Source organism: Aethalodelphis obliquidens, unplaced genomic scaffold (assembly GCF_003676395.1).
Source record: "Aethalodelphis obliquidens isolate GAN/ISIS:26980383/991018 unplaced genomic scaffold, ASM367639v1 scaffold5, whole genome shotgun sequence".
Lineage (NCBI taxonomy): Eukaryota > Metazoa > Chordata > Mammalia > Artiodactyla > Delphinidae > Aethalodelphis > Aethalodelphis obliquidens.
In genome coordinates this window covers 60,925,407-60,949,233 of record NW_020837949.1, presented here as the reverse complement: position 1 = coordinate 60,949,233, position 23,827 = coordinate 60,925,407, and the positions used below count along the sequence as shown (strand labels likewise).

The 23,827-nt window shown below is 37.4% G+C and overlaps 1 protein-coding gene and 2 pseudogenes across 5 annotated transcripts in view; 1 reads left to right on the top strand and 2 right to left on the bottom strand.

Annotated features, from left to right (window-relative positions):
- UMAD1 (UBAP1-MVB12-associated (UMA) domain containing 1) overlaps positions 1–23,827 on the bottom strand; it is a 271,116-nt gene that overhangs the window by 138,811 nt on the left and 108,478 nt on the right. The window lies entirely within an intron of this gene.
- On the bottom strand, positions 2,583–7,865 carry LOC113618411 (protein transport protein Sec61 subunit alpha pseudogene; annotated as a pseudogene).
- Positions 18,918–22,567, top strand: LOC113618508 (5-azacytidine-induced protein 2 pseudogene; annotated as a pseudogene).

Below are 23,827 nucleotides of genomic sequence, written 5' to 3'. Positions count from 1 at the left end.
AAAAAAAAAAAAAAAAAAAAAAAAAGATACTACACCATATCCACTAGGATGACTACAATCAAAAAGACAGACAGGCAAGATCTTTTTTGACCCACCTCCTAGAGTAATGAAAATAAAAACAAAAATAAACAAATGGGACCTAATTAAACTTAAAAGCTTTTGCACAGCAAAGGAAACAATAAACAAGATGAAAAGACAACCCTCAGAATGGGAGAAAATATTTGCAAATGAAGCAACTGACAAGGGATTAATCTCCAAAATATACAAGCAGCTCATGCAGCTCAATATCAAAAAAGAAACAAACAACCCAATCCAAAAATGGGCAGAAGACCTAAATAAACATTTCTCCAAAGAAGACATACAGATGGCCAACAAACACATGAAAAGATACTCAACATCACTAATTATTAGAGAAATGCAAAACAAAATTACAGTGAGGTATCACCTCACACCAGTCAGAATGGTCACCATCAAAAAATCTATGAACAATAAATGCTGGAGAGGGTGTGGAGAAAAGGGAACACTCCTACAACTGTTGGTGGGAATGTAAATTGATACAACCACTATGGAGAACAGTATGGAGGCTCCTTAAAAAACTAAAAATGGGCTTCCCTGGTGGCGCAGTGGTTGAGAGTCCGCCTGCCGGTGCAGGGGACACGGGTTCGTGCCCCGGTCTGGGAAGATCCCACATGCCACAGAGCGGCTGGGCCCGTGAGCCATGGCCGCTGAGCCTGCGCATCCGGAGCCTGTGCTCCGCAACGGGAGAGGCCACAACAGTGAGAGGCCCGTGTACCACAAAAAAAAAAAAAAAAAAAAACTAAACTAAAAACAAAACTACCATATGATCCAGCAATTCCACTCCTGGGCATATACCCGGAGAAAACCATAATTCAAAAAGATACATGCACCCCAATGTTCACTGCAGCACTATTTACAATCGCCAGGGCGTGGAAGCAACCTAAATGTCCATCAACAGAAGAATGCATAAAGAAGATGTGATACATATATACAATAGAATATTTTTTTTTTTTTTTTTTTTTTGCCCTGGACCCGGGCACGAACCCGTGTCCCCTGCATCGGCAGGCAGACTCTCAACCACTGTGCCACCAGGGAAGCCCCTATACAATAGAATATTACTCAGCCATATAAAGGAACAAAATTGGGTCATTTGTAGAGATGCGGATGGACCTAGAGGCTGTCATACAGAGTGAAGTAAGTCAGAAAGAGGAAAACAAATATCGTATACATTGCTTATATGTAGAATCTAGAAAAATGATACAGATGAACTTATTTGCAAAGCAGAAATAGAGACACAGACATAGAGAACGGATGTATGGATGACGGGGGGAGAAGGGGGGACAGGATGAATTGGGAGATTGGGATTGACATATATACACTATTATGTATAAAATAGATAACTACTGAGAACCTACTGTATAGTACAGGGAACCCTACTCGATGCTCTGTGGTGACCTAAACGGGAAGGAAATCCAAAAAAGAGGGGATATATGCATATGTATAGCTGATTCACTTTTCTGTACAGCAGAAACTAACACAACACTGTAAAGCAAGTATACTCCAATAAAAATTAATTAAACAAGAAAAAACAGACAGACAGTAACAATTAGTATTGGCCAGGATATTGAGAAATTGGAACTTGCACACACTGCACTTAGGACTGTAAAATGGGCCAGTCCCTTTGCAAAACAGTCTGGAGTTTTTCAAATGATTAAACATAGAGTTACCATATGACTCAGCAATTCCACTCCTTGGTATATACCCAAGAGAAATGAAAACATATATACTCAAAAACCTGTACACAAATATTCACAGCAGCATTATTAATATTAGCCAAAAAGTAGATATAATCTGAATGTCTATTAACTGATGAATGAATAAACAAAATATGGTATAGCCATACAATGGAATATTATTCGGCAATAAAAAAGAATGGAATAATAATACATGTTCCAACGTGGATGAACCTTGAAAAGTAAAAGAAGTAAAGGACCCAGCCACAAAAGAAGTAAAAATAAGCCAGTCAGAAAAGATCAAATATATTGTATGATTTCACTATGTGAAATGTCCAGAAAATGGAAATCTATAGAGTCAGAAAGTTTGGGGAAAATGAAAAGTAACTGCTACTGGGTACAGAGTTTCTTTCTGAAGTGATGAAAAGGTTCTACAGTTGCCTGTAAAACTACACAACGAGTGCTCTACTCTGTGAATATGTTAAAAGCCATTGAATTGTACACTTTAAGTAAGTTAATGTTATAGTATATGAATTATATCTGAATAAAGACTTTATTAAAAATATAGTTTCTGTTTAGGGTGATGAAAGAGTTTTGGAAATAGACAGTGGTGATGGTTTCACAACATTGTAAATGTAATTAATACCACTAAATTGTACATTTAAGATGGTTAAAATGGAAACTTTTATGTTATATATATTTTACCACAATAATTTTAAGAAAGTACAGAATGGAAAAAAATAACTTACTTTCCCCAGTTTTAATTATGAGTAGATTCTTCCTTCAGTAGAAGCACTTTGTCCAAAGTAGGAAAATCCCACATCTAAAATATTTTATCAGACCATAGATAAAGGAAGTATTAACATGATTTTGGAAATTTTATTGAATAAATCAATCAGTATAACATTTAAAAAATTTGTAAAAGATATTAAAATCAAATGCATTCCCATTTCAGTTTTACAACTTATAAACTTCGTATATTTGTGGTTCTTAACCTGCCTTAACACTGTTTTTGACAGATGATGTTTGTTAACTGCTTTGCTATTTCCTGTAATGAGGAAACTGACTGTTACACTTCAGGTTTTAACAAACAGCATTTCTACTAACCTTTGCTAATTATGCTGTGCCTGTATTTTGCGTAACATTTCACACTACATTTATTCTCCTACTTTGATTTTAGAGCAACTTATTTGTAAAAAAGTGAATTTATATACATTTCTTTTTGGCTCACCAGCCAAATCTGATTGTGTTGCTTCTAATCCAATTCTACACAGATACTTAAACAGAAAGGCACATTGATGTGACTAAACTGAATACTTAAATATACAGCACCTCTTTCATATTTCAACAGGAATGTAGATACACAGACATAAATACAGACCAAGCAAAAACAGCCTAGTGCACGCACTGTAAAAGCCATGTGCTTTACAATAAATATTTCTGTGCAAGTCTTTTCAAATACACTGAGAATTATTACTTAAACATGATTGCATTTGAATGTATAGCACTTTGATGGGTTTAGTTTAAAGCAAGTCTATTACGACAGAAAGAAGAGCAAATGTTCTACCATAGTGCCGTTTTATATGAAATAAAACATCAATATCGGAGATGAAAAAAATTAAAGCATCAAACAATAGTAACTCTGTCGTCAATCAAGCTTATTTCAGATAAATGAATACAGAATTTCAAATCTGTGGTTACTCATACTTACATTCTTTTCACTTGACAATCCTGAAAATCACTTTACCTAAAAATTTTGGTTCTAAATGTTAGGCTCATTAATTAAAAGAATTAATCCTCTAAGAAGTTGTCACTTAGAAAAGGCATCTTGAGAAACAGAGTAACAAATACTGATATGAGTTATGCCTTGATTTTTAAATTTTTTTATATTTATAAACATAAATAATATTATACATGGTGAAAATCTCATTTTCTGTGATGAAAAATAAATGTTAATCTTTTTAGATGAGAAAAATAATGACTGATGCACATTGGATGCAAGGGCCAGGAGACTCCAGAAACCATATTTTTTATAAACTTAACAAAAAAAAAACAATACATTTATTAAGTGCACACTTTGTGAAAGACATTTTCTTCTGCATTTTACATACTTGATTTCATTTAGTCCTCGCAAAAATTTTGTGCAGTAGGTATTCATTATGTATAGCCACTTCATACATGAGAAAACTAAGGATGAAGACATTAAGTAGGCTGTGCAAATGTGCAGGAGTAAGAATTCGAACTAGAATTGAATCCAAGTCCATGCTCTTTCCATTACACCATTCTTTCTTCTGCAAGTAAACATTCTATCATTTGCTAAAATAATTCAGTAGCATCAGCTGTTGCAACTGTAAAAAGGCTCGGGGAATACCAGACATATTCCTGAAGTCTGACTGGTAAAGCTATATTACCCAGCTATGAAGGGGAAATCACACTTAGGCAGAGCAATCCCTACTTTTCCAAGTTTGACACATCAGAACAAACAAGAAATCAAAACTAAATTAAACTCAACCTTAACATTTATATTTCTTAAAGTCCTATTAATCCAACCAGCAGAGGCATGTAATAATACATGGACAACAGGATGCTAATTTTATAAAAACAATTTCTACTTGGATTCTGCATGTTGTATATTTCCCACTCTGTATGTATCTTGTACATGTATTTGAACATGTCTTTTATAGGTGTACATTTAAAAAAATTACTCCAAAAGAGAGCTCCTCCAAGGTCATCTCACTGGTTAATTTCATTTATAAGTTATAGTGAGGTTTCTTTTTTGGATACCAATACATTTCTTTTTTTTTGGCAATCTGAATTACATTTATTTTTAAACAAGTGGGAGGAATATTGAGTGTCTTGAATGTTGTGTGCAAAACTGATCCACGTCACCATCTCACCGTCACAACTGAACATGGCAAGGCAGGTACATTGGTTTCCAGCATCACAGGCAACACTGCATGTACGTTTTTTAATGAATAATGTAAACTTCAGTGTTAAGGCAGCTGGTAGTAATGCTGAACACAGGCTTAGCTCCGTGTCCATTTCAGGAATGAGACGGTCAGCACTTGAAAACAAACTGTGAGAGGAGAAAAGGGGAGCCGGCATTATCTGACAAAAACAGTGTGTCAAAATATTTTCCCTTTCACACACACAAAAAGAAATACTGGAACATTTAGAAAAACAAAGCACCCATCCCGCCAACTTCAGCCTGTTCTTTAACAAATACTTCAAAATACTGATAAATAATAGTGACTGCAAGCAGAATTCCAGTGCCTGAGCCGATGGCCCCGAGGAAGTCAGCCAACACGGACAGGGCGCCGAGGCACAAGTTGCCGAACACAGCTGCTATGGGGATGCACCTATTAAGCTCATGAACCATAGAGGTATCCCTGTGGCCTCTCATTACGATTTGCTGTTCTTTAAGCTGTTCAGCTACATCTTTGGCTGAGGAACCAGATACCACTATCCACATCTTAGAAAAGAATGCACATGATCCCAACATGAAGATGCTATAAACAACCACATGGACAGGATCCTCAAATATGGCGCCCATGGACTCAGGAGGAGAAAGGTAGTAACAAAGGCCCCCCACTGGGTAAGAACAAGCAGATCCTTCCCAACTGACATCAGTCCATGGTCCTGGTAAATTTACTAAAAATCGAACTGACAGCATCTGGGAAATAACATACAGTTTGGATGATGGGGATGTTGGAGGTGTAGAAGAGCTTGGGGTAGCTGCTGTACTGCCCTCAGTACTGGGCCGACTTAATGGGCAGATCCACACGAAATCCCTGAAAATATATAACAGCAAACACGAAAACTGTAGCAATGAGGTTCATGAGATTGGGTAAATTCTGATGACTGAAAGCCTCCGTTAGAGCTTGACCTGTGTCTGTCCTGGTGGCCAGTAAATAAAAGACAGCTATGACTGCACCCTCAAACTCAGTACCTCTGCCACTGTTAATGGTAGTGGGACTAAAGGCCTTCCAGACAATGGTTTCACAGATGTTGGTGGCAATAAAGAGGGAAATCCCAGACCCCAAGTCGTAACCCTTCTGTAGCAGCTCATCTAACAGCAGCACAATCAAACCAGCAACAAACAACTGAATGATGATAAGGAGACAGATTCCAGCACCCATTTCAGCGGTATCCCCGTACAGGTCCGTCATGACATACACAATGGCTTGCCCGATCGTAATGATCATACCAGATAGTTTTGGGGCTCCACTGAATAGGGCTCTGTCTTTGGGTATATCTCCAACTTCAATGATTTTGGCTTCAGCTAACAACTGCATAATCAAACCAGATGTTACAACTGGGGAGATACCCAATTCCATTAAAGTTCCTCTGTTGAATGCAAAAATAACTCTCATCCAGTAGAAAGGATCTGCAGAATCTGATGACATGATTCCAAATAGTGGTATCTGACAACATACTAAGAAGATGAAAAGAGTTATAGCAGTCCATAGTACCTTCTCTCTCTAAACTGGATTTGCCTTTCAGGTTTCTGAATTTCTGGTAGAACTGCACAGAAAGGTTTGATAACTTCTAAAAATGTGATGCCCATGGCGGCAGCTAGGGCCACCCGGTGGGGCCCAGCGACCTCGGCACGTCCTTCGCTAGGGTCCCGCGGCTTGGGCCTCGGTGCCTGCTCCCGACACGCTCCGGCCAGCCCCACCAATACATTAAAAAGGCATTTTTTAGGGAAAAAAATATAGATGTACATACATATATAATTATAAAGGTAATGTAAGCTTACTCCAACTACACAAGAATGGGTCTAATTCTTACTGAAACACTTTTCTCTTAGCTTTCCCAACACCCTTTCTCCTCAGTACTTTCCTCTTGACTCTCTGGCTGTTCTTTCTCAGTCCATCTGTGAACGTCTCCTATTCTACTCAAGGTCTAGGTTTTAGAGCTCCCTAGGGCCAGGTCCTGGGCTCTCTTTCTCAACATTCCCTCCCTAGGTGATCACATTCATTCACAAAGATGTAAATACCATCTGCACCCTGATAATCCCCAGATTTATACTGTAAGCCCAAACCTCTACAAAAAACCTCCATTACTACATAAAAGTTACTTTGTCTAAAAACTGAACTCTTGATGTTCCCCCCAAACCTGTCCCTTCTCTAGACTTCTATATCCTCCACCCTATGGCTCATGCCATCAGACACTTATTTAATTCTAGGGAACCTCCTTGCCCCCATATATAATCCACCACCATATCCCCAAATACATTCTAAATGTGCCCACTTCTCTCCATTTCTACTGTCACTACTCTAGTCCAAGTGACCACTACCTCTCGCCTGGACTATTTATTATTGCTCTAGGCCATATCCTACAGATTCTCCTCTTTAATTTAAAGACCAGTGAGGTCTTTAAATTAAGACAAACAAACAAAAAACAGATACTATCATTTCTCTGATTAAAACTCCTTCAATAATTTCCCCTTGCACTTCAGGTCAAAATTCAAACTGCCAAACCTTGTATATTCTGACCTGCCTGTTCCTATCCAATTTCATCCCAGGTTTTTGCTCCCCTCTGTACTTCAGTGATACTGGTCTTCTTTCAGTTCTTCCAGTAAGCCAGAATCCTTACTGCCTCAGGGCTTTTGCACATGCTGTTTCCTCTACCTGGAACGCTTTCCTCCACTTCTTGCCCAGCTAACTCTGATTCATCGTTCAAGTTTCAGCACAAATATCACTTCCTGAGCCACCTCCTACCCTAAATTAGTTCCCCCTTGTGAATTCTCTCTCATAGCATCCTTTTCTTTCATATCACTCATTACAATTTGTAAGTAAATACATATGTGTGTGTGTATGCATATGTGCATATTAAATGCCTGGCTCTTCCACTACGTTGTTAAATTCATGAAGACAGGGACCATGTCCATCTTGGTCACCTCTGCATAGCCAACATTTTACATAGTGTCTGGCACATAATGGGTGCTTTATAAATATTTGCTGAATTAATCAATTAGTAAAAAGTTTCCTTCTCCACCAACACGTTGTTCCTGAAAGCAACCATTGTAAGTTGCTTTCCAGACATGAAAACATATGATTAAAGGGTAAAGAGTTCAGGAGATTGGCTCAAGATGGCAGAGTAGAAGGACATACTCTCACTCCCTCTTGTGAGAGCACCGGAATCACAACTAACTGCTGAACAATCATCGACAGGAAGCTACTGTAATTCACCAAAAAAGATACCCCACATCCAAATACAAAGGAAAAGCCACAATGAGACGGTAGGAGGGGTGCAATCAAAATAAAATCAAATCTCATAACTGCTGGATGGGTGACTCACAAACTGGAGAACACTTATACCACAGAAGTCCACCCACTGCAGTGAAGGTTCTGAGCCCCAGGCTTCCCAATCTGGGGCTCTGGCAATGGTAGGAGGAATTCCTAGAGAATCAGACTTTGAAGGTTAGCGGGATTTGATTGCAGGACTTTGACAGGACTGCGGGAATCAGAGACTCCACTCTCAGAGGGCACACACAAAGTAGTGTGCGCATCAGGACCCAGGGGAAGGAGCACTGACCCCATAGGAGACTGAACTAGACCTACCTGCTAGTGTTGGAGGGTCTCCTACAGAGGTTGGGGTGGCTGTGGCTCACCGTGTGGACAAGGACACTGGCAGCAGAAGTTCTGGGAAGTAGTGCTTGGCGTGGGCCCTGCCAGAGTCAGCCATTAGCCCCACCAAGGAGCCTGGATAGGCTCCAGTGTTGGGTCACCTCAGGCCAAACAACCATCAGGGAGGGAACTCAGCCCCACCAATCACCAGACAAGTGGATTAAAGTTTTACTCAGCTCTGCCCAGCAAAGCAACAGCCAGCTCTACCCACCACCAGTCCCTCCCATCAGGAAACTTTCACAAGCCTCGTAAATAGCCTCATTAACCAGAGGGCAGACAGCAGAAGCAAGAACTACAATCTTGCAGCCTGTGGAACAAAAATCCCATTCACAGAAAGACAGACAAGATGAAAAGGCAGAGGGCTATGTACCAGATGAAGAAACAAGATAAATCCCCAGAAGAACAACTAAATGAAGTGGAGAGAGGCAACCTTCCAGAAAAACAATTCAGAATAATGTTAGGGAAGATGATCCAGGACCTCGGAAAAAGAATGGAGGCAAAGAAAATAATGAAGGAAACGATAGCAACGATCAATAAAATTAAAAGCTGGTTCTTTGAGAAGATAAACAAAATTGATAAACCGTTAGCCAGACTCATCAAGAAAAAAAGGGAGAACCCAAATCAATAGAATTAGAAATGAAAAAGGAGAAGTAACAACCGACACTGCAGAAATACAAAGGATCATGAGAGATTACTACAAGCAACTATATGCCAATAAAATGGACAACTTGGAAGAAATGGACAAATTCTTAGAAATGCACAACTTGCCAAGACTGAATCAGGAAGAAAACAGGAAATATGAACAGACCAATCACAAGCACTGAAATTGAAACTGTGATTAAAAATCTTCCAACAAACAAAAGCCCAGGGTCAGATGGCTTCACAGGCGAATTCTATCAACCATTGAGAGAAGAGGTATCACTTATCCTTCTCAAACTCCCCCAAAATATAGCAGAGGGAGGAACACTCCGAAACTCATTCTACGAGGCCACCATCACCCTGATACCAAAACCAGAGGAAGATGTCACAAAGAAAGAAAACTAGAGGTCAATATCACTGATGAACATAGATGCAAAAATCCTCAACAAAATACTAACAAACAGAATCCAACAGCACATTAAAAGGATCATACACCATGATCAAGTGGGGTTTATCCCAAGAATGCAAGGATTCTTCAATATACGCAAATCAAACAATGTGATACACCATATTAACAAACTGAAGGACAAAAGCCATATGATCATCTCAATAGATGCAAAGAAAGCTTTTGACAAAATTCAACACCCATTAATGATAAAAAGCCTCAAGAAAGTGGGCATAAAGGGAACTTTCCTCAACATAATAAAGGCCATATATGACAAACCCACAGCCAACATTGTCCTCAATGGTGAAAAATTGAAACCATTTCCGCTAAGATCAGGAACAAGACAACGTTGCCCACTCTAACCACCATTATACAACATAGTTTTGGAAGTTTTAGCCAAAGCAATAAGAGAAGAAAAAGAAATAAAAGGAATCCAAATCAAAAAACAAGTAAAACTGTCACTGTTTGCAGATTACATGATACTATGTGTAGACAATCCTAAAGATGCCACCAGAAAACTTCTAGAGCTAATCAATGAATTCGGTAAAGTAGCAGGATACAAAATTAATGCACAGAAATCTCTTGCATTCCTATACACTAATGATGAAAAATCTGAACATGAAATTAAGAAAACACTCCCATTTACCATTGCAACAAAAAGAATAAAATATCTAGGAATAAACCTACCTAAGGAAAAAAAGACCTGTATGCAGAACATTATAAGAAACTCATGAAAGAAATTAAAGATGATACAAATAGATGGGGAGAGATATACCATGCCCTTGGATTGGAAGAATCAACACTGTGAAAATGACTATAATACCCAAAACAATCTAAAGATTCAATGCAATCCCTATCAAACTACCAACGGCATTTTTCACAGAGATAGAACGAAAAATTGCACAATTAGTATGCAAACACAAAAGACCCCGAATAGCCAAAGCAATCTTAAGAAAGAAAAACGGAGCTGGAGGAAAAAGGTTCCCTGACTTCAGACTATACTACAAAGCTACAGTAATCAAGATAGTATGGTACTGGCAAAAAAAAAAGAAATATAGATCAATGGAACAGGATAGAAAGCCCAGAGATAAGCCCACGCACATACGGTCACCTTAGCTTTGATAAAGGAGGCAAGAATATATAGTGTAGACAAGACAGCCTATTGAAAAAGTGGTGCTGGGAAAACTGGACAGCTACATGTAAAAGAATGAAATTAGAACACTCCCTAACACATTACACAAAAGTAAGCTCAAAATGGATTAAAGACCTAAATGTAAGGCCAGAAACAATCAAACTCTTAGAGGAAAATACAGGCAGAACACTCTATGACATAAATCACAGCAAGATCCTTTTTGACCCATCTCCTAGAGAAATAGAAATAAAAACAAAAGTAAACAAATGGGACCTAATGAAACTTAAAAACTTTTGCAGAGCAAAGGAAAACTTAAACAAGATCAAAAGACAACCCTCAGAATGGGAGAAAATATTTGCAAATGAAGCAACTGACAAAGGATTAACCTCCAAAATTTACAGGCAGCTCATGCAGCTCAATATCCAAAAAACAAACAACCCAATCAAAAATGGGCAGAAGACCTAAACAGACATTTCTCCAAAGAAGATATACAGATTGCCAACAAACACATGAAAGAATGCTCAACATCATTAATCATTAGAGAAATGCAAATCAAAACTACAATGAGATATCATCTCATATCAGTCAGAATGGCCATCATCAAAAAATCTAGAAACAATAAATGCTGGAGAGGGTGTGGAGAAAAGGAAACACTTTTGCACTGTTGGTGGGAATGTAAATTGATACAGCCACTATGGAGGACAGTATGGAGGTTCCTTAAAAAACTAAAAATAGAATTACCATAAGATCCAGCAATTCCACTACTGGGCATATACCCTGACAAAACCATAATTCAAAAACAGTCATGTACCAAAATGTTCAGTGCATCTCTATTTACAATAGCCAGGACATGGAAGCAACCTAAGTGTCCATCAACAGATGAATGGATATAGAAGATGTGGCACATATATACAATGGAGTATTACTCAGCAATAAAAAGGAATGAAACTGAGTTATTTGTAGTGACGTGGATGGACCTAGAGACTGTCATACAGAGTGAAATAAGTCAGAAAGAGAAAAACAAATACCGTATGCTAACACATATATATGGAATCTTAAAAAACCCAAAAAAAGGGTCATGAAGAACCTAGGGGCCAGACGGGAATAAATACGCAGACCTACTAGAGAATGGACTTGAGGATACAGGGAGGGGGAAGGGTAAGCTGGGACAAAGTGAGAGAGTGGCATGGACACATATACACTACCAAGCGTAAAATAGATACCTAGTGGGAAGCAGCCGCATAGCACAGGGAGATCAGCTCAGTGCTTTGTGACCACCTAGAGGGATGGGTTAGGGAGGGTGGGAGGGAGGGAGACGCAAGAGGGAAGAGATATGGGGACATATGCATACGTATAACTGATCCACTTTGTTATAAAGCAGAAACTAACACACCATTGTAAAGCAATTATACTCTAATAAAGATGTTAAAAAAAAGAATGGAGGCAAAGAATGAGAAGATGCCAGAAATGTTTAACAAAGACCTAGAAGAATTAAAGAACAAACAAACACAGATGAACAATACAATAACTGAAATGAAGAATACACCAGAAGGAGTCAATGGCACAATAACTGAGGCAGAAGAATGGATAAGTGACCTGGAAGACAGAATGGTGGAATTCCCTGCTGCACAACAAAATAAAGAAAAAGAATGAAAAGAAATGAAGACAGCCTAAGGACCTCTGGGACAACATTAAACGCAACAAGATTCGCATTATAGGGGTCCTAGAAGGAGTAGAGAGAGAGAAAGGACCCGAGAAAATATCTGAAGAGATTATACTTGAAAACTTCCCTAACATGGGAAAGGAAATAGCAACCTAAGTCCAGGAAGCGCAGAGAGTCTCATACAGGATAAACCCAAGGAGAAACACACCGAGACACAAAGTAATCAAATTGGCAAAAACTGAAGACAAAAATTATTGAAAGCAGCAAGGGAAAAACGACAAATAACATATAAGGGAACCCCATAAGGGTAACAGCTGATTTCTCAGCAGAAACTCCACAAGCCAGAAGCGAGTGGCAGGACATATTTAAACTGATGAAAGGGAAGAACCTACAACCAAGATTATCTACCCGGCAAGGATCACATTCAGATTCGCTGGAGAAATCAAAAGCTTTACAGAAAAGCAAAAGCTAAGAGAATTCAGCACCACCAAACCAGCTCTACAACAAAGGCTAAAGGAACTTCTCTAAGTGGGAAACACAAGAGAAGAAAAGGACCTATAAAAACAAACCCAAACCAATTACAAAAATGGTAATAGGAACATACATATTGATAAGTACCTTAAATGTCAATGGATTAAATGCTCCAACCAAAAGATACAGGCTCACTGAATGGATACAAAAACAAGACCCATATACATGCTGCCTACAAGAGACCCACTACAGACCTAGGGACACATACAGACTGAAAGTGAGGGGATGGAAAAAGATATTCCATGCAAATGGAAATCAAAAGAAAGATGGGGTAGCAATACTCATATCAGATAAAATAGACTTTAAAATAAAGCCTGTTACAAGAGACAAGGAAGGACACTACACAATGATCAAGGGATCAATCCAAGAAGAAGATATAACAATTATAAATATATATGCACCCACCATAGGAGCACCTCAATACAAAACGCAACTACTAACAGCTATAAAAGAAGAAATCAACAGTAACACAATAATAATGGGGGACTTTAACACCTCACCTACACCAATGGACAGATCATCCAAACAGAAAATGAATAAGGAAACACAAGCTTTAAATGACACAATACACCAGATAGATTTAATTGATACTTATAGGACACTCCATCCAAATACAGCAGATTACACTTTCTTCTCGAGTGCACATGGAATATTCTCCAGGATAGGTCACATACTGGGTCACAAATCAAGGCTCAGTAAATTTAAGGAGACTGACATCATATCAAGCATCTTTTCTAACCACAACGCTATGAGATTAGAAATCAATTACAGGGAAAAAAAAAGTAAAAAACACAAACACATGGAGGCTAAACAATACATTATTAAATAACCAAGAGATCACTGAAGAAATCAAAGAGGAAATCAAAAATTACCTAGCGACAAATTACAATGAAAACACGACGATCCAAAACCTATGGGATGCAGCAAAAGCAGTTCTAAGAAGGAAGTTTATAATAATACAATCCTACCTCAACAAACAAAAAACATCTCAAATTAACAATCTAACCTTACACCTAAAGGAACTAGAGAAAGAAGAATAAACAAAACCCAAAGTTAGTAGAAAGAAAGAAAGAAATAACGATCAGAGCAGAAATAAATGAAATAGGAACAAAGAAAACAATAGCAAAGATCAATAAAACTAAAAGCTGGTTCTTTGAGAAGATAAACAAAATTGATAAACCATTAGCCAGACTCATCAAGAAAAAGAGGGAGAGGACTCAAATCAATAAAAGTAGAAATGAAAAAGGAGTAGTTACAACACACACCGCAGAAATACAAAGCATCCTAAGAGACTACTACAAGCAACACTATGCCAATAAAATGGACAACCGGGAAGAAATGGACAAATTCTGAGAAAGGTATAACCTTCCAAGACTGATCCAGGAAGAAATAGAAAATATGAACAGACCAATCACAAGTAATGAAATTGAAACTGTGATTAAAAATCTTCCAACAAACAAAAGTCCAGGGTCAGATGCCTTCACAGGTGACTTCTATCAAACATACAGAGAAGAGCTAACACCCATCCTTCTCAAAGTCTTCCAAAAAACTGCAGAGGAAGGAACACTCCCAAACTCATTCTATGAGGCCACCATCACCCTGACACCAAAACCAGACAAAGATACTCCAAAGAAGAAAATCACAGAAAAATATCACTTATGAATAGAGATGCAAAAATCCTCAGCAAAATACTAGCAAACAGAATCCAACAACACACTAAAAGGATCATACGCCATGATCAACTGGGATTTATTCCAAGGATGCAAGGATTCTTCAATATATGCAAATCAAAGAATGTGATACACCGTATTAACAAATTGAAGAATGAAAACCATATGATCATCTCAATAGATGCAGAAAAAGCTTTTGACAAAATTCAACATCCATTTATGATAAAAACTCTCCAGTAAATGGGCACAGAGGGAACCTACCTCAACATAATAAAGGCTATGTACAACAAATCCACAGCAAACATCATTCTCAATGGTGAAAAACTGAAAGCATTTCCTCTAACATCAGAAACAAGACAAGGCTGTCCACTCTCACCAGTATTATTCAACATAGTGTTGGAAGTCCTAGCCACGGCAATCAGAGAAGAAAAAGAAATAAAAGGAATACAAATTGGAAAAGAAGAAGTAAAACTGTCACTGTTTGCAGACGACATGACACTATACATAGAGAATCCTAAAGTTGCCACCAGAAAACTACCAGAGCTAATCAATGAATCTGGTAAAGTTGCAGGATACAAAATTAATGCACAGAAATCTCTTGCACTCCTATACAGTAATGATGAAAAATCTGAAAGAGAAATTAAGGAAACATTCTCATTTACCATTGCAACAAAAAGAATAAAATACCAAGGAATAAACCTACCTGGGAGACAAAAGACCTGTATGCAGAAAACTATGACACTGATGAAAGAAATTTAAGATGATACAAACAGATGGAGAGATATATACCATGTTCTTGGATTGGAAGAATCAATATTGTGAAAATAACTATACTACCCAAAGCAATCTACAGATTCAATGCAATCCCTATCAAACTACCAATGGCATTTTTTACAGAACTAAAACAAAAAATCTTAAAATTTGTATGGAGACACAAAAGACCCCGAATAGTCAGGTCTTGAGGGAAGATAATGGAGCTGGAGGAATCAGACTCCCAGACTTCAGACTATACTACAAAACCTACAGTAATCAAGACAATATGGTACTGGCACAAAAACGGAAATATAGATCAATGAAACAGGATAGAAAGCCCAGTGATAAACCCACACACTTATGGTCAACTAATCTATGACAAAGGAGGCAAGGATATACAATGGAGAAAAGACAGTCTCTTCAATAAGTGGTGTTGGGAAAACTGGACAGCTACATGTAAAAGAATGAAATTAGATCACTCCCTAACACCGTACACAAAGATAAACTCAAAATGGATTAGAGACCTAAATGTAAGACTGGACACTATAAAACTCTTAGAGGAAAACATAGGAAGAACACTCTTTGACATAAATCACAGCAAGATCTTTTTTGATCCACCTCCTAAAGTAATGGAAATAAAAACAAAAATAAATGAATGGGACCTAATGAAACTTAAAAGTTTTTGCATGACAAAGGAAACTACAAATAAGACCAAAAGACAACCCTCAGAATGGGAGAAAATATTTGCAAACGAATCAACGGACAAAGGATTAATCTCCAAAATATATAAACAGCTCATGCAGCTCAATATTAAAAAAACAAACAACCCAATACAAAAATGGGCAGACCTAAATAGACATTTCTCCAAAGAAGACATACAGATGCCCAAGAGGCACATGAAAAGCTGCTCAACATCACTAGTCATTAGAGAAATGCAAATCAAAACTACAGTGAGGTATCACCTCACATAGTTAGAATGGGCATCATCAGAAAATTTACAAACAACAAATGCTGAAGAGGGTATGGAGAAAAGGCAAGCATCTTGCACTGTTGGTGGAAATGTAAATTGATACAGGCACTATGGAGAACAGTAAGGTTCCTTAGAAAACTAAAACTAGAACTACCAATATGACCCAGCAATCCTACTACTGGGCATATACCCAGAGAAAACTATAATTGAAAAAGCACATGCACCCCAATGTTCATTGCAGCACTATTTACGATAGCCAGGTCATGGAAGCAACCTAAATGCTCATTGACAGACAAATGGAAGAAGATGTGGTACATATATACAATGGAATATTACTCAGCCAGAAAAAGGAACGAAATTGGGTCATTTGTAGAGACGTGGATGGATCTAGAGACTGTCATACAGAGTGAAGTAAGTCATAAAGAGAAAAACAAAATATCGTAAATTAACGCATATATGTGGAACCTAGAAAAATGGTATGTATGAACCAGTTTGCAGAGCAGAAATTGAGACACAGGTGTAGAGAACAAACGTATGGACATCTGAGCAGGCACCATGTCATTTGGAGCACATCCACAGTGGTTTAACAGCAGCATTTTATCACTATAGTAAGTTTTAAGAGGAAGGTGGTAAGAAGGATTTCTTCAATAAAAGTGTAATTATAAAGTGGTTAATTGTATTACAATAAAAAAGAAAGTATTTTATTTAGGAGTAAAAAATAATTTTGTCACTTTAGAAAGGTGTTAAATTTTTAGTAAGTTGATTTAATGTCTTATAGTTAGTAGTCCCACTTTCAGAAGAGATATGCATGTTTTGCTCAGTCCTTATCACATCAATGGCAGTTAACTGAAAAATCCAAAATTACTTTTTAGCAAGCCAATGGTTTCATGTTTATTCAAGTTAATGTTGGCTCAATAGGCAGATAGGACCAGAACTGTCATTCTAATGTGTTTTTAATTTATTTTTAAATTGAAGTATAGTTCTAATTGTTTTAATTCGTTGCATTAAAAATCTGTTAAAAACAAAAACGAAAACAAACCAAACCTCCTACTTTATTTTTCCTTGCACTTAAAAGAGGAATTCAAAGTTCCTCTAGTAAGTTCAACACCTGGGGGAACTTCATTAAGCGCTATTCCCTGAAATTACCGCTTCACGGTGCAAAATAGGGGCTTTATAATCTGAAGAAGTTAACGTAATGTGCACTGCTACTCAGGGACTCACAGTGGCACTGGGAAATGCTGCCATGCTATTACCTTAATTAATGTTTCCATCAAATGAGTGGAGTGCAAAAAAAAAAAAAATTCATAACTAAAAGTCAGGGTTTAAAGGATTTGGAGAAACAATGAATTCCTGATTTCAACATTAGCTGAGGAAGACTTTAATTTCTGCTCTCAAACAGTCTTTAATTCTGGTAGCTACGTGTCAAGACATAAATGGATGCTGGATAAAGTTCAAAGATACTAAAATGATTAAGGAATCTGTTGACTGCTACATGTAGTAAACTGTAAAAAGTGTTATGACACTTCAGGATGGAAAAGGCAATGTAAAAGGCAGATTATAAGACTGCATAGTGTTATGAACTGTTATGAAAGGTATATCCTACTCGAATTTGTTTGCCAAATTTCAAAATTCTAGAATTTAAGATTTCTACAACAAAGGCAATACCAACTTAAATTTTGAAATAATTTAAGACAAATAAAATATTATTCTAAGCTGTGGAGAGAAAACATCAATCTTGTAAGAATCAGTGTAAAACTAAATTTTAATAGTTTGAAGGAGAATTTGGGTGATTTTTATAGATTTTATGGACTTAAAAGTAATCTTGCAAATATATTTGGGTGGGGATAGAGAATAGCTGACTTTTAAAGGTTGTTATTACAAACAATAGTCATAAATTCTCACAAACCTTCCTTTGAGGTGAATGCAAAAAATAGAGGTCTAGACCAAACACCAGAATTCTTTGCTTCCTATTAAAAAGTTGCTACTGGCCAGTTCTCGAATGAAAGTGTTAGCAGAATTTCAAATCTGCCTCATGCCTTGAACGTAGGAGCAATTCCAGGGTTTCAAGAATTTTTAACAATCAAGGGAAAGAAGGGGGTTCACTGCATAATAATTAGATGCTAAACAGTCTTGACTTATTTAAGCTGTCTTTCTATTTTCCTCATTGACACAGGAACTATCAAGTTTACTCAGATTTCTCTTTGGGCAAGTCCTGGCTAACCTTCTGGGCTCCCCTGTGTATAGACATATATGTAGAATCTGAACATCTTTTTAAGTTTCTCCAACCAACCACTGGCAAGCTGGGTCATTTCTTCTATTCTTCATGAATTCATCATCAATCCAAAGTGGCAATTTTAAAATCCTACGGTTTCTCTGAAGATCATGAAATACCTTGATTAGTACTGCCTCACAGTTTTTCTTTTTTACATATAAATTTTAAGAAAAACTAGCTTTTGATCCTAATGTAAATATTCCGATTTTTCTAAAGGTACTGCTTGACTTGCTGTTATTAGGAACACCAGTCAGCTTCCTTGACAAAACTGATCTTGAGGAATCTAAGTTTTGAAAATACTTCTGACTGTTTTTAGACAGCAAATGTGCCGAGGTCAAACCATATGGCACAAGAGTAAATAATCAGTTGCTTCAAAGAAACACTTGTTGAGCTACTGATGTGTGCTACAAAGAACTATCTCATTTTTTGGAGCACTACATGAAAGGGCAGGTGTTAGGAATGGGGAAAAATGCCAAATCTCACTTGAGGTTACAGCAGCTTACTGACAATATGGTGAATGTCACAGGGACCAGGCAAGGTAATGACAGTGAGATATAAATTGACTACGTGATTAAACCTTAAATGTCTGATGTGACAGCAGTTCATTACTAAGTATTTATAGGGTCTCACCTGTGGTGTGTCAAATTAAAACTCTGATATTGTAACAAACTATGCTAACTTTCTACTTTAAAAATGCATTAATCCAAGCTACTTAAGGAATACTTATGTAACAGTTAAGCAATATTTTATTTATTTTAAAAGTTTATAATTTGTTCAGATATTGTACCTGAATACTGGTGCTGAGCAGTAAAAATAATTTCTTACCCTTTTCCCTAAAATTTCTGCCAGTTCTTTCAGGAATTCAAACAACAAGATTTCATTCCCTATACCCTGTCTCCTCCTTTTTATTTCCTTTCCCTGTTCTCTATCTCACCTGGGAATGTTGACCTTGAAGCCAATGGCTTGACCTTTGGCAGCTACCATCTAATTCCAAGTGGAGTCATGTCAAGGCAACTGCACACAGCAGGTGTACAAGAAATGCTGGCACTTTACCATCAAGTGCAAAGACAGTGCCATTTTTGAGCATTAGCACCACCCCAGAGTGGATAAGAGCCAGGGGTTCTGGCCTGCAGAAAATAGGAAAGCAGGAAAAACACATAAAGAAATGCCTGTGTGCTTTGTGACTAAGGAGCCACAGCCCTAAGAGGAGCTCAGAAAAAGGGCAAATTATTGGTGAAGCTAAAGCAAGGAAATTTTCTTGATGCAGAGCATGTGGTTACATAACCGTAAACCACAGCATATTTGGTTACAAGGACAAAAAAAGTTCATTTGTATTCATTGCTTAATGGAAGTTTTTATACATCCATATTGTTGTGCAATACTTTAATATTGATGCAGCACCTAGTGTCAATTGACCTTGAACAACAGTCCATTAAATATCACCAGGCCCTGGTTGAATCAGTAGTTAGCATCAAATACTACCCTGAGGTGTCCAACTCAGAGACGATTTAAGCTTTATGACTTGATGAATATAGCAATGATTTACTTCTTGGCACTAAGGGCACAGGGAGAACAAGCTTCTGTTTTGTTTGTTTCAAGTCAGTGAGTCAGATCCAATACTGGAAAAATTTCAAAAAGTATACTAAATTCTTCCAATGCCTATACTAGGCTTTGGTCCAATATTAAACATCTTTAAGAAACTGGATTAATTATTTCAACAGCTAACTACTATTTAACATTCTACAGACCCTTTTATCAATCCAAATAACTATAAACCTATATGTATCAAAAAGACATTTTTGTATTAGTCTGGCTTTAGAATCTATTAGCTCAATTGAAAACATGAAAAACTGGGTTATGTTGTTGCTTTGTTTTAAGGTGACCAATAAGATAAAGTTTTGTTAACACTGGATTTTCCATCACATAATAATGGCTATGGTTTCTTAAAGACTCAGTATATGTAAGTGTTGGGCTAAGTTTTTGACATATACTGTCTCATTTAATCTTTACAACAATCTGATAAATTAGGCATTATTATTCCACTTTACAGATAGGAAAACTGAGGCACAAAGATAGTAATTGACTTGCCTAGACCAACAACTAATTAATGTCATGTGAACCAGAGCTGGATTCAGGTCTAATAAGCTCTGAGGTCTAGCTCCTGGTCACTAGGGTGGACAGTTTTCACTGGCTCTCCTACTGTAATTCACCACAGATAACTTGCAGGAAATTATTTGGTCCAATTAGCCAAAAGGATTACTCAGACTAGGCCCCTACCAAGCACGACACACCATTCAGTAAGGAAAACCTCGATTAAACCCCAAGATGAGTTCTGTAAGTTAAACCTACAGACGTTGATTGAGCGCACGCAAAAGAGATGAGAGGCAAAGCCAAAAACACAGACCTCATTTCAAGAAAAAGAAAATATTCAGGATTAGTTAAAAAGAAGCAAATGTACCTACCTTATTATTAGGGTGTTTCTACATTTTATCTTAAAATGTGGCTACTATAAAATTATGCTACCTGCCCACATTCTGTACTCTTTCTTAAGTTACTATATACAAAGAGACAATATGACAAGCTTTAGAGAGAGACCAATTCAGCAAAAACTTATAAGTCAACAAAGCAAAAACAATTACTTTCTGATAGATGAAATTATAAGGGTAATTAAAACTTTACATATCTGAATGTATACATTAAAATAATAGTATGACCATTGGTGTGTCATCAAAAATAAATAAATAAAACTGTCATAGGTGAAATGAATCAAATAACACTGAGTATTTCTTACTGATTTATCTGTAAATCTATACTGTGGTAGTAGTTTGTTTGCTCCAGGCTTCTGATCCTACAACATGACTAACGTTATTTGCTCTGGAGATTAAATGACGGACAAAACAAAACAAAAAAGCCCAGATTTAAGAACTCGTAGTGGGCTTGGGCAGAAACCTTGGCATTCTGCTGGAGAGAAGGAGAAACTGCTATTGAGTGGCACCCATTCTGTGCCCAGTGCTGGGCTGAGTAGTTTACATAAGTTATTGGATCTAAGCATTTCAACAGCCCTACTGACACCACGTCATCATCATCCTTTCACAGCTGAGGTAACTGAAGCCCAGAGAGGTTAATTAACTCACCACAGTCCCAGCAGGCAAGTAGCAGAGCTGAGATTCAACTCCAGATGTCTGACTCATAGACAATGGGGTTCCCCCAAAATTAACATATAAAAATTATATATACATAGAGTAACCTTAACTCCTTTATTCTCCAAAAGTGACAGGATTCTCAAAATGTAGCTTTAGAAAAGCTGGGGGGCAGGGATGCGACCCAATCCAAGGAAAGGAACACCCTCATGGAGTGAGGCAGCTACCGTGGCTGGACAAGCAGTAGGGTCTGTGGGGAAACCAGAGTCCCGATGACCTCCAGCCACCCTAGTTGTTTTCAGCTTGTTTCCTACCACCGGGGAATGGAAAGTGACCGGCTCTGTGAGCGGCCATTGGAAGCCAGGCTCCAACAGTCCTGGACGCGTTGGCAGAGGATGGCATCTGTCTTCTGCATTGTGGAAAAGCTCAGAGACACAGTGGCTCCCACCTTAACACACTGAGGAATGAGTCTGTTGTTTCCTATTTTGCCCTGTCACTCTATACGAAGACGTTAAGAAAAGAATTTTTGGATTCAAAGAGAGAACTTTAAAATAAAAAAGAATACGTTTTGGAAGAAACATTGATAGGAACCAGATGAGATGAAGAATAACATGTTCTGTGAAGTGAAAACAAGTAAACAAGAGCTATCATGCACATCAATAAGATAATTTGAAAAGCACATTGGAATAAAATAAATAAAGACAACTAGATGTTTGAAAGCATTGAGTGAGCAGATGCCATCTAAATAAGCAGAACTCCTCCATCTAAGGACATCTAGAAACTCAGCAGGTGAAGAAGCATTTAAATCCACCTTCATTAAACTGGCAGGTAGAAAAATGGAGCTATAATCTGAAGATCCATGGTTTCGCACAAGAGCTGGAACTTAGGAGGAAGAAATGTAGCAATCTTAAAACTGAGCTACAAAAAATCCAAAGCGATCTGTCTCAGGAAGAGGATCTGACCAGCTGACATCTTCAAAGACCAAATACCTCAGGTCAAAGTTAAGTAGCATTCATCTGGGAACTGAGGAGAGAGATGGCTAACTTATATCAGGACTTAAGTGTAGCCTGAACTACTAAGAACACTGAAAACTCCAAGTGCAATCAGGAAAGCCTTCATTCCAAGAGAAGGCACTGAAGTCACTGGGAAGGACAGCACAAAGTCCATTTGACGCAATGCTCAAAAGACAATCTTCTCTCACTAAATGCAAAGCACTTTGTTATAAGGATCATAGCTTCCCTTTTACCAGGAGATATAAAGATTTTATCAGACAAAGCAATTCTCCAATCACAGGCAGATAATGAGAGAACCGTTCCTAATGACAGCACAAACTTTCAGGAACATGACTCCTATGGCAAAAAATCTATGGAAGCTAATTCATGGGTGTTCCCAAGAGCTCCTAAATTGAGTCAGGTAGTTTTTGGGGAGATTAGGAATAAGACTTTTGGGTCAACATAACCAAAGCTGCCTTTGTAAGAATTAATTCTGAAGAGATTCATATCTGGAGACGAGGATACGAGATTTTTCCCTACTTGTTCTCCAAGAAATGTGTATAACAAACTATAAAAGTGGACTTAGATTAAAAATTTGCTGAAATCTTTCGTCTTTAGTATAGAATATATATTTTTATTATATATATTAAGGTACAATATGTACCAATATATTGTTCCTTTAAAAATTACCTTTATATTATACTATCTTTCCTTCAAATGTGATACCTTTACAGGATTTTTCCAGCTATAATATCTGTGCTTTCAAGAGTGGTATGCTATCAATCAACCAATATCAACTTTCCTCTTTGACTGACCTTGCAACAATATTCATTTAAGGTATAATCACTCTTCACGGACAAATCATTGTCTATTAAACAGTAATTTATTCGATGTGTTCCTGGAAATTTTTTTACATCACTGGTTTTATGAAACCCAAGTGTTCCATGAAAGAAACTACAAAAATAACACCACCCTATTCACAACATACTCGTTAAGCATACTTTTATGAATATAAGTAAAACACTTCATAATCTTATATTTACTATATAATACAATTCAAACTGAATTAAAATGCTTTTTGATATCAGAGTCTTAGGTCTTAGCTATTCCCTGAACATTGTGGGAGACTGGAAAGCATTTTTAGTTAATGCATTTGGGATTAAAACCACTGCTTTTTGGATGAAAAAATAAAGTTAATTGGCATATTTTGCTTCAATGACCAAAAGAAACATAAGGT